Source organism: Dromiciops gliroides, chromosome 2 (assembly GCF_019393635.1).
Source record: "Dromiciops gliroides isolate mDroGli1 chromosome 2, mDroGli1.pri, whole genome shotgun sequence".
Taxonomy (NCBI): Eukaryota; Metazoa; Chordata; class Mammalia; order Microbiotheria; family Microbiotheriidae; genus Dromiciops; species Dromiciops gliroides.
In genome coordinates this window covers 382,679,623-382,698,674 of record NC_057862.1, presented here as the reverse complement: position 1 = coordinate 382,698,674, position 19,052 = coordinate 382,679,623, and positions in this window count along the sequence as shown.

Below are 19,052 nucleotides of genomic sequence, written 5' to 3'. Positions count from 1 at the left end.
GAAAAAAAAGAAGAATGGTTGAAAAGAGAAATCGATCAATCCAATATTTATTAATTGGATTTATTTAATTTATTAATTATGTGACAGGTCCTGTTGTGGGGACTGGGGATACAAATAATGAAACAATACCTGCCTTCAAGAAGTTTATATCCTATTGGAATTAATAAAAGAGGAAATTAGGAATGAGTGTAGGTCAGAAATTAAAGTTCTGAAAAGTAGAATTAAAATTCAAAATTAGAGATTTTCAGAGACATTAAATCCATGACAGAGAATTTTGCTAAAGGAATGAGAGATTCCTTTGTCAGATCTGCTTTTGAGTCTTCAGACTTTGGGGCCATGCCTTGGTTACCTTCTCATCCTGAAAGTTCCCCCAGTCCTTGTGACTTTCTCATCCTGAAACATCTCACTGCCCTTTTAGCCCCCTTGTCTAATTAGTAAATTTCTTCTAGAACCTCCATATTGAAAGAAAACCCAGGCTTTCCTTTCCTGGTTCTGCTTCTGACTCTTTTTACTCTGCTAACATGCTTCTTCCCCCTGCCCTTTTAAGATTCTTTTTATGTGTTGTCTTTCCCTGTTAGAATGTAAGCTTCTTGAGGGCAGAGACACATGTGTGTTTGTATATAAGCATTTTTATTATTATAAATTTATTAATATACACATACACACATACAAACACACACACACACACATATATATATGTATGTATGTATGTATGTATGTATCCCCAATGATTAGCACAGTGTTTGGCACATAGTAAATCCTTAATAAATGCTTGTTGATTTGACTTGAATAATAGATTTCAAACACAAAAATATTAGAGCAAGGTATGGCAGAAGAAAAATGAAAAGCAGCATCCTAAAAAGAATATATTAATTCCATACAAGCTAAAACAACTGGCCTTGAAGGGAGAATGAACAGAGATAACTTAAGAATTATAGGTCTCAGGCAAACATGGAAAATTAAAAAAAACCCTCTGTATATCATAATACAGAGAACAATATGAGAAAATTGTCCAGAGCTTCTGAACATAGGTAACAAACATAAATCAGGAGAATTCACAGACCACTTCCAGAAAAAAAAATTCTCATGCTCTAAATTCCAACGGGCATAGTAATTAAATTGGACAATTTCAGTAACAAAAATAAGTTTTATAAGTAGTTAGGTGAAAGACCAAATGTGAAAGAAAGAAAATTAAAATGGGATTATTCCATTGTCATGAGAAATTGTAGATGGGAATGGGTAGAAGATTCCAAAAAGCAAAGGAGTTCAATTTGCTACACAAAATGACATACCCTGAAAAACACCAATGAAAAATATGAATGTTCAATAAAAGAGAAACATTCTTGAAACAAAAATAATCTGAGCAGAATATTTGACTTCTAAGCATCTCAGATGGAAGCCCAATAAAAGTAAATCCAGTGCCCAAGAAAATAATAAATAATGAAACCATTTACCTTATGTTTAATGGTTATTGTTTAAAAAAGCAAAGACTGATTTATGAGGTTAAAAAACCCAACAGAGATGGATTATAGGATTAAAAATGACACAAGATAATACAGAATTAATTGACTTTAAAGAATCAGAAGTAGTTAAGGTGGGAAATTGAACTTAAGTACCACTGACTAAATGCCTTGATCCTCAAAGTGAATTGATTTCTTTTATGGGAAAAAGTTGCAAAGTGGAGTTTGCCTAAATGGAGAGGAGAGAGGTGAGGAACAAGAAACACATTGAGTGGATACTGAAAGGATGGTGATTTTATAGTCTCCCAATGAAACGGAGGCTGTGGGACAATGATAAAGGCAGCAAAGGAAAGAAACTGAAGGGAGAAAAAAGTCTGGGTTTGGGCATATACCTATGGGATATAGGGACCTTATGCTGGATTTTGGACTGAATTTGTTCATTGGGAGTCCATTTTCTTTGAGGAAATGTAATGCATATGGGCAGCATCCCAACCCACAAGAAAGAAAATGTGAATTACTATAGGCATCTGGCATTCAGAATTGTAGAGGGGACAGTGAGCTAGACATGAGATGGTACAACTTTGGGGAGGAAAAGAGATAGTGAGAGAAAGGTTTGGGACTGGGGCTCATAATTCAAAACACAGGTTAACTTTCACCATGTAGCTGTATTTGGCATTGTTCTCACACCAACTGATGTTTCTAAGAGTAAAGCATAGCAGAAAAAAAGGGGAGATGGGGAAGCTCTACAAAGGCAATAATACAGAAATTAGTTGGAATAGAGAACTTTTAAACCTGATTCTTCAAAAGCTTTAACCCCATAAGGGACACAGAGAGCCTAAAGGAAAAAAATAAGGGTATCACCTACAAAAACAAAATGCAGAATAGACTAGAAGGATAAAAAAGATAATGACAAGGAAAAAGTAAAAACAAACTTTTTAGATAAGGGAAAAGTAAAAGAAAATAAAAATTAGAGGTCAAATGTGGGGAGGTTTTGAAGTAAATGTTTAACTGAATGGAGGAAAAGGGGGAAATACCTAAGTAAATAATAGACAAAAATTAGTTATTTAAGTAAAATTGAAGAGAAATGATAGGCAAATGAGAGTGGGAGGGAAGATAGGGCCTGTGGAATCATTTTACCATCAAAGTAGTTTAAGCAAAATCAATTGTTGGGAGAAAATACTAACTGAAGAGAGAATGAGAATTTAAAAAAGAAAATAATATTAAATAAGTGGAGGAAGACACATGCCTAACATTCATAAGTTTAAAATGAAATGGTTTAAACAGTCTAAGAAAAAAGTGACAGACTAGATAAGAAAACAAAACCCATCAATCTGATATATATGAAACACATATAAAAATTAAAAACATATATAGAACCAAAATGAGACACTTGAGCAAAATTCGTGACTCATCAAGTGAAAAAAAAAACAACCTCCAGGAATCACGATCTTGCTATAAGTCAAAGCAAAAAAGTTTACATCACTAGAGAGAAATGGAAAACCATTATGTTTTAAAGAATTATAGACATTGAACTTATATCAATTTTAAATATGCATAAAATAGTTAATATTTAAATTTAAAAAGTAAAAGTTAATTCAATGACTGTTTATGTATATATACACATGTGTATGTATAAATGTGTATATGTGTGTATAGATGTGAAGAATACATACAATAATGGTAGGAGACTTTAATATTTCTCTCTCAGAGTTGAACAAATTAAAAAGAAAGAGAAACAAAAGGGAAACTAGGATGGAACAATTATCAGAGAATTTATAGCTGAAAAAATTAAAGAGAATTTTGGTAAACTTGAAGGGAGACATTTCAGTTGACAAGTATAGATAATCCTTTCTATGAGTTTGGTTGTGAAAGAAAAGAGATATAAGGCTAAATAGCTAGAGAAGATGGCAGGGTCAAATGAAGGACTTTTTAAAAACATAGGTAAGACCTGGACCTATTTGTAGGTAACAGGAAAAGAATGAGTAGGTGAAGAAAATGCAAGTGAAAAAAAGGAAAAGAATTAATAGAGCTAAAGTTCTTAGAGAAGATTGGGTGGGATCAAATGAAAAGCACAAAGGGTCTGAGGATGAGCTCATCGCTTCTAAACTCAGTACTATGCTGCTGACTCAAAACTTGATTGATTCCACCTCCCTTAGTCTTGCCTTCCCCACTGATTTAAGGGCTGGAGGGCAGAGCAACAAACTCCTTCCAAAAGCCTTTTTAAAATAGAGGGCAGAAACTGGACTTTGAGATCACTCCACTTTGCATCCTGTGTCTGGTTTTCAACTCTATGGAACAAAATATCCCTTTGTGAGTTACTCACTGGTGTTCCTCCCCTTCACCTTTCCTGCTTCCTTTTGTATATTGTCTCTATGTTTAGATTGTAAAGTCATTGAGGGTAGAGACTGTCTTTCTTTTTGTTTTTTAAATTTATTATTATTATTTTGCAGGGCAATGAGGGTTAAGTGACTTGTCCAGGGTCACACAGCTAGTAAGTGTCAAGTGTCTGAGGCTGGATTTGAACTCAGGTCCTCCTGAATCCAGGGCTGGTGCTTTATCCACTGTGCTACCTAGCTGCCCCTGTCTTTTTAAGTGTATCCCCAGCATTTAACACAGTGTTTCGCATGTCTTAGGTACTTAAATGTTTATTGAATTGGTTGGCCTTAGCAAGGAAGGCCTCTCTTTTCATTAGAGACTGAAGCAACATAAAAGAGAATGAGGGATAAAGAGAGGTTTTAAAGAATGGAGTTGGGGAACAGAAAACGTCCAGAATGGATGGCCTGTTATTTTTTTTCAGTAGAGTAAGTGGGATCATCTGCAGAGAGGGGAGTTGGGGTAAGGGGAGCAAGTAATATAGGAGTTCTGAGGAGAAAGGAGGTAGTTTTGGTGCATACAATCAGGGAAGCATAAAAAGGATTAGCATGTAACAGTGAGGGCTTAGTTGAGATTAGATAACAAATTTGTAGTGAATCTAGTAAGCCTGATTATATGATTGTCCAGGAGTTTACAGCAGCATGTGGGTAGAAACAGAGAAGAAGGGTCATAATCCAAGCTTAGGTTTGGGTGAGGTGTGATTTCAATAGGACAAAGGTGCAAGAGTTGTTGAAATGTCAAAACCATCAAGGGAAGGGAATGAAGAGCAGATTTTCTCCATTTCAAGGGAGAACAGGAACGGATGGGAGGGTTGTAAGCCATTGCAAAGACTACTTTTCTCAGGAGGAGTGATTGAGGAGAGATTGAAGGATAGAAGGTTGTGATTAGAAAAAAAAGTATTCTTCCAAACTAGAGTTCTGGAATATGGAAGTTTGGGGCAGATGATCAGGTTAAGGATACCACCATACTATTCCCCTCCTGGCCTTGTTCCTGGCTCAAGGACTTCCAAACCATCCTAGCTTTCTTCAGTGCATGGGAGTTTCCTCGTCCTAGAACATCCAACCACCTCTGTGGCTTTCTCAGTTTGGAATATCCCTCAGTGAAGCCTGTCCTCTTTTCCCATTAGTGAGTTTTTTCTGGAGCCTCCATTTTGTGGAAGAGTCCAGGCTGACCTCCTTCCAGCTCTGTTCTTGGCTTTCAGTCTTCAAAACTATGTCCCTGTTACAGGTACCTTCACTCCAGTCCACTCCCTTTTTGGCTCCCTTCCGTGCATTATCTTTCCCTACTAGACCATAAAATGAGGGCAGGACTGTCTTTTTGTTTGTATCTATAGTACTTAGTACAATAACTAGGACATGGCAAGCATTTAATAAGTCTGTTTTTCTTCCTTAATTCTTTCCTTCCTCCTTTCTTCCCTCTCTCCTTTCTCTCCTTCCTTCTTCCCTCCCTTCCTCCTCCACCCCTCCCTTCTTTCCTTTCTTCCTCCTTCTTTCCTACCTTTATCTCTCCTTTATTCCCTCCTTTTTTTCTTTTCTTTCTCCTTCCCTTTTTCCTCCCTCTCTTCTTTCCTCCCTTCCTCCTCCTTTCCTTATTTTTTCTCCCTTCTTCCTTTTTTCTTTCTTCTTTCTTTTCTTTCTCTCCCTCTTTCTTTCCCTCCTCCTTCCCTCCTTTCTTCCTTCTTTCCTCTATGTGGCAGAGGTGGAGTGAAGATGAAATCCATGGGAGTTTGCAGATAGCCTAAGTACCAGGAAAACTGATCTATCTGGCTAACCTGCTCACCTATGAAGTTAATTTCTACCTTTGCACACACTTTGACTTTGAGTCTGTCCCTTTTTTCTCATTCTCTGGGAAGAAGAAAAGAAAATTCTACCCAACCCTTAAGACCATGTTTAAGTTCTTCTATGAAGCCCTCATTGACCACCCCAGCTCACATGGATCTCCTACCTGGACCATCAATTCATTAGGCTTTTACTATGTAGCAAGTTACATTGCTGGCTTCCTTGTCATGTTACCATAAATGTTTCATCTCCACTATTCAACAATAAGGTTCATGAAGACAGAGATTTATTCATTATTTTTATGTTTTTTTGGGGGGTGGGGCAGAGCAATGAGGGTTAAGTGACTTGCCCAAGGTCACACAGCTAGTAAGTGTCAAGTGTCTGAGGCTGGATTTGAACTCAGGTCCTTCCAAATCCAGGGCTGGTGCTTTATCCACTGCACCACCTAGTTGCCCCTATTCATTATTTTTATGTCTCTTCTACCCACCCCCTTTCCCATAGTCCTTTGCATATAGCAGATGCTCTAGGAACCTATTTGACCATTTGAAGACATTTTTTGAGACACCAGTTTGTACTGGGCTCTGGGTTATAAAGAGTAAATAAGATATAGTCCCTGCTCTCAAGTTGCTTACAATCTAGCAGGGGAGATGAAGCATTTATATAAATAACCAATACAAAGCAAGATGCAATTCGCTGCCATAAGACAAACATGGATTAAAATGAGAGATGTCTGGTTTTCTAGCTTCAGCTTTTCGAGAAATCCCCAGCATCACCAAGCATCTATTTTAGTAAATTTCTACATGGTTTTGTAGAAAGAGCATTGGCATTAAAATCAGAGTCTTAGATTGAGATACTGGCTCTGTTGATTACTTGTATGACCTTAGGAAACCACTCTTCAGGCTGCAGCTTCCTCAGTATAATAAAAAGAAAGGACTGGGTGACTTCTACAGCCCTTTCTAGCTCTAGAGCCCATGACTCCATTGATATAAGGCACATTATGAAATGTGGTTCAACCAATACAGAATACAGTGGAGCTATCACTTCCCTTCCAGTGGACATTATGATGAATTAAGAGAATTTTGTTGTTGGAAAGGACTTTAAAACACTTCGAATATCACAGCAGGAAGAGCTTTTTAGAGATCTAGTCCAGCATTTCCCAAATTAATTTGGCCATGGAATACATCGATGAATCTTTCTATTAATGCAATCCAACATTACATTAGCTCTTTTGGCTTACATTTCACACTATTGACCCAAGTTGAGCTTGTAGTCTATGAAACTCCCAGTTCTTTTTTTATATCTTGTGACTTTCCCCTCCTATACTTGCACAATTGTTGTCTACACTATATTATCCTACTGGGAGTCAGGAGACTGACTCGAACCAGCTTCAGAGGTTTGATTTGAGGAGCAAAGAATATAATACAATTGTAAGATATTATATGTTGTGAAGGGCAGCTAGGTGGTTCAATGGATAGAGTGCTGTGCCTGGATTCAGAAAGACCTGAGTTCAAATATGACTTCAGACACTTAGTAGCTATGTGACCCTGGGCAAGTCACTTAACCGTTTGCCTCAGTTTCCTTATCTGTAAAATAAGCTGGAGCAGGAAATGGCAAAGCACTCCAGTATCTTTGCCAAGAAAACCCCAAATGGGGTCATGAAGAGTCAGATATGACCAAAACAACTGAACAACCACAAAAATATGTTGTGAGAATGAAATAAAATTATATGTAAAATGCTTTGTGAGCTACAAAGTATTACACAAATATAAGCTATTATGATTATTATTATAACAGGATTATCATAGGAAAAGTGTTTTATAAACTTTAAAGCACCGTATAAATGTCAATAAGTATTTGAGTCAGCAAACATTTATTAAGCAACTACTATGTGCCAGGCACTGTGGTAGACTTTGATAGATAGTGTCTACCCAAGTAAATGTGCTGTTTGACCTTGGGCAATTTTCTTCTCTTCTCTTTTCAACCACTAAATTTTTTCTTTGGTGAAAAGAAGGGAAATGGACTGAAAGACCTCTCAGACAGCTTCCAGATCTTATAGGGAGATGTCACATAAAAGAAGGTATGCAAAAGAGAGGGGTGTTGACAGGAGAATGTCAAGGCAAAGACGTATGGGAAAAATTTCCCGATTTCTATCTTCAAATCCATTCTTGTAGTAGGTAAACTTTGGGGTTTTCATTCTCTTTAAACTATGGTAAAGGGACTGATGGCAAGAGATAAATTTAGGTTCAAGATCAGATGGGGGCAAACAGCAAGAGTCACCAGACTGTGAAATAGCTTCCCCAAGGGAAGTGGCGGCCACTTAAATCAAAGTCTAAAACATTCCCTCACCTATTATTTCATCTGTTAACTTCCCGCTGGGCCACCTCTGACCCATCCAAGCAAGGCCGCTTCTTCTTCATAGAAATAGTTATGTCTTTGCTCTCTCAACAAGGGCTGGGCTGCCATCCCCAAACACCAAACTACTGGTTGTTTCAATGGGAAATTAACTCCCCACACAGGACGGCCTAATGGAAAGAACATTGGATTTAAAGTTGGAATGCCTGGGTTTAAATACCAGGTCTGCTATTTACTGGTTATATGACCCTGAATATATTACTTCTTGTCTCTGAGCCTTGCTTTCCTATCTGTAAGATGAAGGAATGGAACTAAATAAACCATCTCTAAAGTCACTTACTTTTTCTATATTCTAAGATTCTGTGTTTAGTCTAGGAAAGATGGGTGGAGGTAGAAAGAACAGATGGGGATAGCTAGAAAGGGAATCAGTCAGATGAAGTATTCTAGTGCTTTCCCTATGTGGTTTTCTCCAATTTATTTTGTGTAGATTTTGTTTGCATGTAGTTGTTTGTACCATTGTTTCCTCTATTAGACTGAAAGTTCCTTGAGGGTAGGGACCAATTTTTGCCTTTCTTTGAATCCCCAGTGCCTCGTACACAGTAGTTGCTTAATAAATGCTTATTGACATTTATACGGTGCTTAATGGTTTACAAAAACACTTTTCCTATGACAGTCTTGTTGCTATTATAATACTAATAATAGCTTAGGTTTAAATAATGCTTTGTAATTCATAAAGCATCTTTTTTTTTGTTTTTAAGTGGTGTTTTATTTTTTCCAATTACATGTAAAGACAACATTCATTTTTTTAAAATAAGATTTTGAGTTCCAAATTTTTCTCCCTCCTTTCTTTCCCTCCCTCCAAAGACAGTAAGTGATTTGACAAAGGTTAGATATGTGCAATCATATAAAACATATTTCCATCATAAAGCATATGACATATGATCTTATTTTATTCACAGAACATGTAATATTTCATATCTATGTATCATATTCATTGCTCCTTACGCCATATTCTTTGTTCCTTGAACCAAACCTCTAAAGCTGGTTCAAATATGATTATCTCAGTTTTACAAAGAGGAAACTGAGGTCCCCAGAGAGTAAAATGACCTGCCAGAATTTTCATAGCTAGCAAGTGGCACAGCTAGGACTAAGTCCCAATTTTTGACTTCAAATAGCAGATCTACTCACTCTATACTTCTTACATTGCTGTCTTCAAGCCAACATTCCTTGAGACATTCAAAATCATTGAATTCTAGAGTTAAAAGTGACTTTAGAGATGATAGGAGCTTAGAATAATAAATTTATAGCTGGATATAATCTAGGATATCATAGGATCATAGACTCAGAGCTGAAAGAGACCTGAAAGACCATCTAGTCAATCCTCTAAATTTAACAAATAAGGAAACTAAGGTTCGGAGAGGCTGGGACTTGTCTAAGGAAGCAAGCATGAGTTGAACCCAGGTCCTCTGACTCCAGAACCTGTGTCCTTTCCACTCTACCTTGAGATCATTCAGTCCATTTTTCAGATGAGGGAACAAAGGCCCAGAGAAGGCTGATGAATTCCTCAAGATCAAGCTCAGAGTCAGTGGCAGGGTGTAGACTAGAACCTGATCTTAATACCAGGGCTTTTTCCATGTGTTCCACTGGACAGACATGTGGGTAAATCACTAAGAAGCAAGCCATCTGTTGTCACACCATTACCCTGATGCACTTTCTTCTCTGAACGTTCACAGCCACCATGCTGGTGGCTCACCACCTCCTACCTGAACTATCCTAGTGGTCTGCTGGTGGGTTTCCCTGACTGAAGTCTCTCTTCTCTCCAATGCATCCTTCACTCAGGTGTCTAAGTAATTTTCTAAAGCACAGGTCTGACCATGTTATCAACTCTCCTAAAGAGTAAACTTCAGTGGCTCCCTATTACCTCCAGGATCAAGTATAAAATGCTCTGATTAGCCGTAAATTCCTTTATTAGCTGGCCCCTTCTTACTCTTCCAGTCATTTTACACCTTACACCCCTCCAAATACCCTATAATTCAGCTAGGTTAGCCAATATGTTATTCCTCAGACAGGATGCTATATCTTCCGACTAGCTGTCCTTCATAGCTCGAATGCTCTCCTTCACTTTTGCCACCTGGTTCCCCCATCCTCCAAGATTCAATTAAAGAGCACTTTTCTGGTCTCTTCCCAACCTTCTATTTACATTGTTTATATCTTGTATGGACATAATTATTTGCATGTTGTCTCCCTTATCAGAATGTGCATACTTTGAGGACAGGGATACTCTTATTATTATTATTCTTTCTTTTTTTTTGCTTTTCCTTGTGTCCTCAGTGCTTAGCGCAGGGCTTGAGTTAGTGATTAATAAATTCTTGTTGACTAATTGCCAGATTGGCCTTGGCAACCAATAATACCACCAACCAGGCGCTCTTAGGAAATGTTGTAAATGAAACAAGTTGGGGTGGGTCCTGGGATGCTACTGAGAAATATATCCAGGAAATATTAAGCAGATCAAAAAGGTTTCAATCATGGAAGGGAATCTTGACAACCACATTCGACTAGACTAGAAGTTTGTTCCTAGAGAGTCCAAACTGTGCCTGTCCACCTCTGCTGGGAAGTCCTCCTGAGCCTTTCACAGCTGGTGACTTCTAAACCACATTCAAAATAATGCCAGAATCATAAGTCTGCAATCTTTAAATTATATTCCAAAAAGATGCTCAAAGCATAGATCATTGAATTATGAACAACTCTGGCGTCTTTATTGATGATGTGGAATCTGGCTGACAGATGCATTTACACTGCATAAGCATTTGAGATGCTAGAGTAATTGCTTATTAGTCCTGTTGTGAGGCAAAACACCAGATTGAAATAAATAGGAACTCATGAGCACAGGATTCTGCTGCCTCTTGGATTAGCTGTTCATGCTAACCATCTGCTAAGCATCTGGGACCCTTGGATTCCAAAATCCGTATCCCTGCAGTACAGGTGGGAATAAGAAAAAATATAAATACTGTTTTTAAAACACAACTATAATCTGCCCATGAAGTAATTTAAGGGATGGAAGGCATTTATTTCATAATTTAATGCTGAAAATTGCTCTTTAAAGGTACCTTCAGATGCCAATTGTTTTAAATGTCATAGCTCCATTGACTATTTGAGCTGGAAAGGACTTAAAAACCTACAATATTAGAACACAAAACAGAGAGTTTTAGAAGTGGGAGGGACCTTGGGTCCCAGGATGCTGGAGTCAGGGAGGAATGTAGAGCTTATCTAGTTAAACCTCTTCCTTTTCAGAGGAGTAAACTGAGGCTTAGAGGAGGATAGAGACTCGTCTAAGGATTTATAATTATGGCCAGATCAAAGTCTTCTGATTGCTTGTTTTGGGGTCTTTACACTGCACTGTGCAAAGTTAGTCTAAGAAGGATCTCAATTAGGAGGACCACATAGACAGGCTATAAAGGGCAGTTCCTGATGACCTAACTCTTTGGGAGCCCTTTATTTCTTTTAGAGTACTTCCCCTCTCCCTCCCCTATCACATCTTTTTTTTTTTTTTTTTTTGGGTGAGACCCAGGAAGGAGAGCAAGCAGTGATTAATTGTGTGTAGAAAACCTATTAATAATGCTGAATACTTTGTGGTTATTTACATCTTTTAAGATGCAAACATTAACTAAACCAATTTGGTTGAACATCAAGCAAATTAGTTGGGGGTGGAGCAGTAATAGCAATAGTCAGGGAGGGAACTTAGTATCCCTTCTTAGCTCTGTCTTAAGCATTATGGGACAATCACGAAGGAAGGAAGGAAGGAAGGAAGGAAGGAAGGAAGGAAGGAAGGAAGGAAGGAAGGAAGGAAGGAAGGAAGGAAGGAAGGAAGGAAGGAAGGAAGGAAGGAAGGAAGGAAGAAAAGGAAGGAAGGGAGGAAACAAGCATTTCTATAGCATCTATGTGCTAACTACTGCACTAAGTGCTTTACAAATCTAATCTTGTTTTATCCTCAAAATAATCATGGGACATAAGTCCTATCATTATCCCCATTTTAGGGAGGAGAAAACTGAGGCAGATAGAAGTTAAGTGACTTGCCCAGGGTTTACATGGCTACTAAGTTTCTGAGACTAGATTTGAAGATCTTCCTGACTCCAGGCTCTGTCCACTGTGCAACCCAGCTACCTTAGGTACTTGATCTTTTCTGATTTATTTGACCCATTGTGATTTCACTCTGGACAAAGGGTGTTGAGTATATGGGAGGGCTTCTTGCTATACTTTCTGGAGTGAAACAAATTAAGGACATTGTAATTTTGACCAAATTTAGAATATTACAGAAGATCCCCCTGAAATTACCTAAACGCTACTGATGGCACAGTTCCTCATTTGGGAACAAGGTGACAGACAATTTTTAAAATGGGCAATGTTTTTGTATTTGTTCAGTTATTTTGGTCAAGTTTGGCCAACGAGGAGACATTGCAAAGATGTGACTATGTTGAAGTATGGGCTGTAATTTCTAGAACCACTGTCGTCATCATCAGGATTAGATAGTTCCTTGAATTAATTTGGTCTTTCTAATTTGTAACCACAGTATAGGCACCAGCCAGATAGCCATTATATTGAAAGAAACATTTCATTATTTTAACAGGTTAGTCCTCATGACCTTTGGGTTGGGTATTCCAATCTGGATTGGCTCTAAGGACGAACATAGTTAGCTTCTTATCTTTGTACTGTTTATGTTCTAAGAAGTCTTCCATCACATGATTCCCACCTACTTCTACCTCTAACCCCAAAATGAGGGCCACTACATTTCATTTGACAATCAAGCTCTTTCGTAACTTGGAGGAGAATAGTTTCAATTGAGCTAAGCAGTATGAAAGCCAGTTTATGGAGTATTCAAAAATGAATGAGGGGGCAGCTAGGTGGCACAGTGGATAGAGCACCGGCCCAGGAGTCAGGAGGACCTGAGTTCAAATCCAGCCTCACACACTTAACACTTACTAGCTGTGTGTCCCTGGGCAAGTCACTTAACCCCAATTGCCTCAGAGAGAGAGAGAGAGAGAGAGAGAGAGAGAGAGAGAGAGAGAGAGAGAGAGAGAGAGAGAGAGAAGTGAAGGAGAGAAATTTAAATCAATGGGAATAGATTTTTTTTCTAGGAATTTGGCTGGGAAGAGGAGGAGAGATATAAGACAATAATTTGCAGGGATGGTTGGGTGATAAGAAGAAGACTTTTTGTTTGTTTTTATCCCCAATGAATTTATTAAGTAGTAGTGATCTGGAATTCTTAAAGTGCTAAAAAAAAAAGGTTTGCAAATTATTGTTAGGTTTATATTAATAAATTTGGCTAGCTTTGTTGTCTTCCTCATTTTACTTTTTTTAAAATTAATATCCTTCCCATTACCCCCATAAAAAATAAATCAAAAGGGACAGCCTTTTGAAGATGGGAAGATTCAGGTATATTTGTAGACAGCAAGGAACAATCTAGGAGATAGAGATGGACATGTTTTAAACAGAAAGAATTGTGTGGGCAATCTGCCTGAAGACACATAGGGATGGGGTCAAGAGTCAAAGTAGAGAGGCATGCCTTGGTGAGGAGAAAGGTCCTTTCTTCATATATTGGAGTAAAGAAAGAGAGAGAATAGACAATGGAAAGGGATTTTGAGATGTAGAAAAGACGCAAAAAGAGAGACCATAGAATTGACCTCTATTTTCTCAGTAAAGTATGAGTCAAAGTCCTTACCTGACAGATGAGGAAAAGGGGGTTGGTATGCAGGGTTTTTGGAGAGAAAGGAAGATTTGTAATAGCCTCTGTAGGGAGTAAGACAGAGAGTCAATTAACGAAGAATAAAAAGATTGCCTTGCAGCAATGAGGGCCCAATTAAGATTAAGTAACATGGAATTGGCTTAGCACAGTTGTATGACTTCCTCCAACACAATTCAGCAGCATATGAGTAGGAGTGAAGAAGGTAGTGGTAGTAATCTAGATTTGTGGTTTGGCAAGGCATGAAGGTAACAAGGGATTCAAAAGTAATAAGATGATATATGTGTATACATGTATGTACATACATATGCATACACATATATACATATACCTGCATATATACACACATACACACATATGTAAGAGTGTAGTGCTGTAGGGCCAAAACTGGAAAAGACAATGAAGCCAAAGCAAAAGTAAGCACTAAAGAGTGCAGGGATTAGAAATCATAAAGACGAAGAATAGATTTAGGAAGGGAATGGCATGGAAAGGGTTGAAATGTGAGGAAAATGCTTTGTAAACTCAAAAAGCCCTTTAGAAATGTGAAGAATTTGGGTGGAACTCCCAAAATTACATACCTTACTCCCTGATTGCACAGAAATTGTATAAGTGCTTCTGGTGGGACAAAGGGGGGCCTTTTTGATTGACTGCATAGCCAGAACTAGGGTGAATTAATAAGTTTCTAGCCAGCCAGGGTAAGGCCCTTAGACTACATCTTCCCTCTCTGTCTGCCTTCTAATAAGACACATACTATAGGCTTCTGATTGCGGTTCTAGGGATACTCTTTAGGGCTTATAGGTGCCTTTTTCTAATGTTATTGACCAAAACCTCCATTCTGATGTGTCCTCTGCCTGTTCCTCCACCTGTCAATTGCAAGTAATTAATGCTCCAGTTCCACCTGACCAATCACCATCAATTAACTTTCACAAAGGGATATTTACTGTAAAGAAATAGCAAGAAGAGAAATATAATAATTTTCTCCTGAATACTTGGGAGATACACCCTTCCTCTTTTCTACCTTGGTCCATGGGGATAGTGGCCTCAGACTGTAATCATTGGAATGATGCCACCTGCTGGAGACTTATTGTAGGAAAGCTCCACCATGAGGAGAAGGCCTCTGAGGGCAAGGCCATGCGGTTTTTCTTTGGCGTCAGGAAGTGACGTTTGCTCGTGGGTACTGTCTATCAAGGCTACCAGCCAATCAACTTGAGGAGCCTCCCATTTCTGGGAGGAGAACACGAAGTAGGAAGTGGCCACTGGCGGAGGAATTTGCACTCTTTTGGTTCCTGACCTGGCCGTGGTGGAGGCGAGACTCCAGAGGACTTCACAGGGCAGTGGAGGAAAGATAGGATTGCCAGGTTGTAGAAATTCTGTTCTCAATCTTTCTCTTTCTCTTACTATCTTTCAATAAACCCTTAAAAACCTAAACTTGTTTATCAGTGATTTTAGTCAGTTTCCCCCCAAAACTGGGGGGACAGATTAGAACCTACATTTAGAAATTTACATTACACAAGACTTAATGAAATTCTATGTAGTATTTGCCTCACCAAGTTCATTTCCAAATATGGCATAGCTGATAGATAAATTTACATCTCTGCTACTGCTAGGCCAGGTCAAACAAATTACTTAGGCCTTCCCTTCTCACTTTCTGTTTTTTGCTTTGTTTTGTTTTTCAAATTTTACTGTGGTATTTCAGCTCCCACAACCTGGTGGTCCACTCTTCTGACTTTTTGAAGGTCACAAGGAAATAGCTATCTCTAATCTAAAAACAAATTAATAAGCATTTTTTATTTAAAGTTTTGAGTTATTCTTCCTTCCCTCCCTCTCCTGTTCCCTCCCTGAGGCAGGAAGCAATCAGCTATAGGTTATAAATGTACAATCATGTAAAACATTACTGTATTAGTCATTTTGCATAAGAAAACTCAAAAGAAAAAATGAAAAAGTGAAAAATAACATGCTTCAGTCTGCGTTCAATCAATATCAGTTCTTTCTTTGGAGGTCGATAGTATGCTTCATCATTAGTCCTTTGGGATTATCTTGAATCATTACATTGCTGAGAATAGTTAAGCTATTCACAATTCTTCATCAAACAATTTTGCTGTTACTGTGTATAACAGTCTCCTGGTTCTGCTCACTTCACTATAAATCAGTTAATATAAGTCTTTCCAGGCCTTTCTGAAATCATCTTGCTTGTCATTTCTTATAGCATAATATTCTGCCATTACAATCATATACCACAGCTTATTTAGCCATTCCCCAATTAATGGGCATTCCTTTGATTTCCAATTCTTAGCCACCACAAAAAGAGTAGCTATAATTTTTTTTTTGACAAACAGGTCTTTTTCTCTTTTTGGCATGTCTTTGGGATAGAAACCTAGCAGTGGTTTGCTGGATTAAAAGGCATGCACAATTTGATAGTCCTTTGGGCATAGTTCCAAAGTACCTTCCAGAATGGTTGGATCAGTTCACAACTCCACCAACAGTGGATTAGTGTCCTAGTTTTCCCACATCCCCTCCAACATCTAACATTTTCCTTTTTTGTTGTATTTGCCACTCTGACAGGTGTGAGGTAGTACCTCAGAGTTATTTTAATTTGCATTTCTCTGATCAATAGGGATAGCTCTAATCTTTTTATGCAAAATATGGAAGAGAAAAAATACAAAGAAGCAAATAAATAAAGGATGGACTATTTGTAAGCCTTGTATGGGGAAGGCACAAGGTCCCATCCAGAAGCCTAAATCACTCATCTCTCACTAGAAGTCAGCCAGGGAGGGAGAAGTCAGACAAAGGGCAAGGCCCTGTCTCACTAATGACTTTTGAATTCATCCCAATTCTGGTTATGAAGCCATTCAAAATCATCCCCTTCATCATGTAGCTAGCAGCCTGGAAGGAATTTCAGAATATGTGTGCTCCAGATCAGAGAGTTGGGCATTTCCATTATGAGTCATCATGCCTTCCCAGATGCATGGTCCCCCACCTCTTCCATGAAGGTGATTGCATCAGTCCTGTCTCTTCTCTTCCATTCTTACATTCCCCTTTATGCAATCCACATTCTAGCAAAGCTGGACTCAGCTGTTTCCTGAGCATGATATTCCATTCACATGGGTCATTTCCCATGCCTAGAAAGTCCTCCTTTCTTTTCTCTACCTCTCAGTCCCCTTATCTTCCTTTGATGCTCAGCTCACATACCTCTACCTCTTTGAAGCCTTTTTTGGTTTTGGCTTTTTCCACCTTCACTTACTAGTCTTCCCTCCATTTTTAGTTACCTTGAATTATATTCATATGTACATGCTATATTTCCAGTAAAAATTAAATGCTGTGAGAAGGGACAGGCTTGTGTATGTGTGTGTGTTTATGTCTCTTACTGCCTGGCATAGTGCCTTTCAAATAAGGGGTTTAATAATTTTTTTTGGTTGAATTCAATTTGACTATCCCCATTATACAGATGAGGAGAATGAGACTTATGGAAGAATAATGATTTACTGGGTGGGGGGCAGTTCACATCATTATTAAATGTCAGAGGATTCACACTCAGATCCCTTAGCTCTAAGTCGGGTACTCTAACATCTGTATTACATAGCAACTATTTGTATTACAAATCATTGTATGATTTACAATATTTTATGATTCTACTTGTTATTAACTATACAAAATTGGTCAAGTCACTTCCTTTATACTATCCCCATTGTATACTTCCTTGTAAAAAGAAAAACATTTAAGCAAAACCATCCAATGTGGCAACTGCATCTAACAGTGTATTCCACACCAGAAGCCTTTTCCTCTCTTAGGAAGAGGAAAGTGTTTTTCTTCTCAGTTTTCCAGGACAAAGGTTGCTCTGTATGCTATTTTTTAAATTAATCTAGATGATGATTGCTTATATATTATCCTGCTCAAAGTTGTATCTAGAAGTTGCATCCTGATATACTTAAATAAAACATTTCTTTTTCTTAAAAAAAAATAAAGGTGGGGGAGATAACTTCAAAAGCTATTTCACTTGCTCAGTGAAATTCTAGGAATCAGACTTAAAAAAACATGCATGAAGATAGGAGAAGAGGGAGGAAGGTCGTCTTTTGAAATATGGAACAAAAAGGTGCTATTGACTTAGCAAGAGCCGCAAGACGCTGCTTTAATATGTACACAACTGGCCTGGGAATTTTAATTTGAATTTCTGCAGCTGCTAATGTGCTTGTCGAAGAGAGAATAGACACTAATTGACAACCAACTAAATAAATATGTGGAAAATGAAAGCAAACACAGTCATAAAAGGAAAAAAACCGTAAAAAAATTAAATTATGAATGTGGGAAGACTTTCTTCTCCCTCCCTGTCACTGTTCCTCTTCCCTCCCCTCTCTCCGCCCCCAGTAAAAGTGCAATCCAAAAGCTTTTCAAAATATTTGTTTTATGAGGAAGTTACAGTTTGAAAACATAGAGGCTTCCCTGTTTGTGTGATCAGGTACCAGGGACAGAGTTGAGGATGCTGTCACAGGAAGACAAAAGCCTGGCACCTTGTTGGAAGCTCTCCAAGACCCCGTGGCGATAGACCCGCTGGAGTCTTTGCCCCTCTCCCGCTATGTCCCCTCCCTGCTTCCCCCCGGGAGTTTCTGTGACCAACCGAGAGCTGACAGGCTTTCCCTACAAAGTGAAATTGCTTATCAGAGAAATCATATTACACGCAAAGTAAATTAGAATCTGCACTGACGTCGTAATTTTAAAAATTAATTAAGGATAAAAAGAAGATACATCTCAGAGGATGGGTGGGGGGGAGTCTAATTTCGACAGGCAGTAATTAATTCCTCCGTTCAGAAATTCATTAACATGTCATAAGTACAAATTGCTACTTTGCTCAGCCCGAAATCCCCCTGAGCCACTGGCTCTGCAGCCAGGGTGATATAGGGTGCCTGGCTGAAGGAGCATTCGCTAGACAGCGTTCTAGCAGCCAGACTTTCATTCTGTTTTCTACTTATGAGAGACTGCTTGACTAGCTTCTGGCTATTCGATGTGGTCTGGCTGGAGGAGATACCTATAGAATAATTCACTTTACTGCAGCATTAGTCCTTTCCTTACAATAATCCGGGGAGGTGGGAGTGGGATGAGCTGCAATTCATATAGAGATCACAAAAGGGAGGCTCAAGGAGTTTAACTAAACTTGCATGCCTGGGGCCACATGTTTGAACCTAGGTATTCTAACTTCAAATCTGGCTGCAGATTCCGTGAAATCCCATGTATGATGTATAGTACGTTGAGTTATACAGCGATTGCTTATGTATCATCCAGTATAGTTTGTTTACTCTATTGTGTGTGCTACATAGTCTGATGTCAGGGACAGCAGGCACTTCCCTACCTGACCTACAT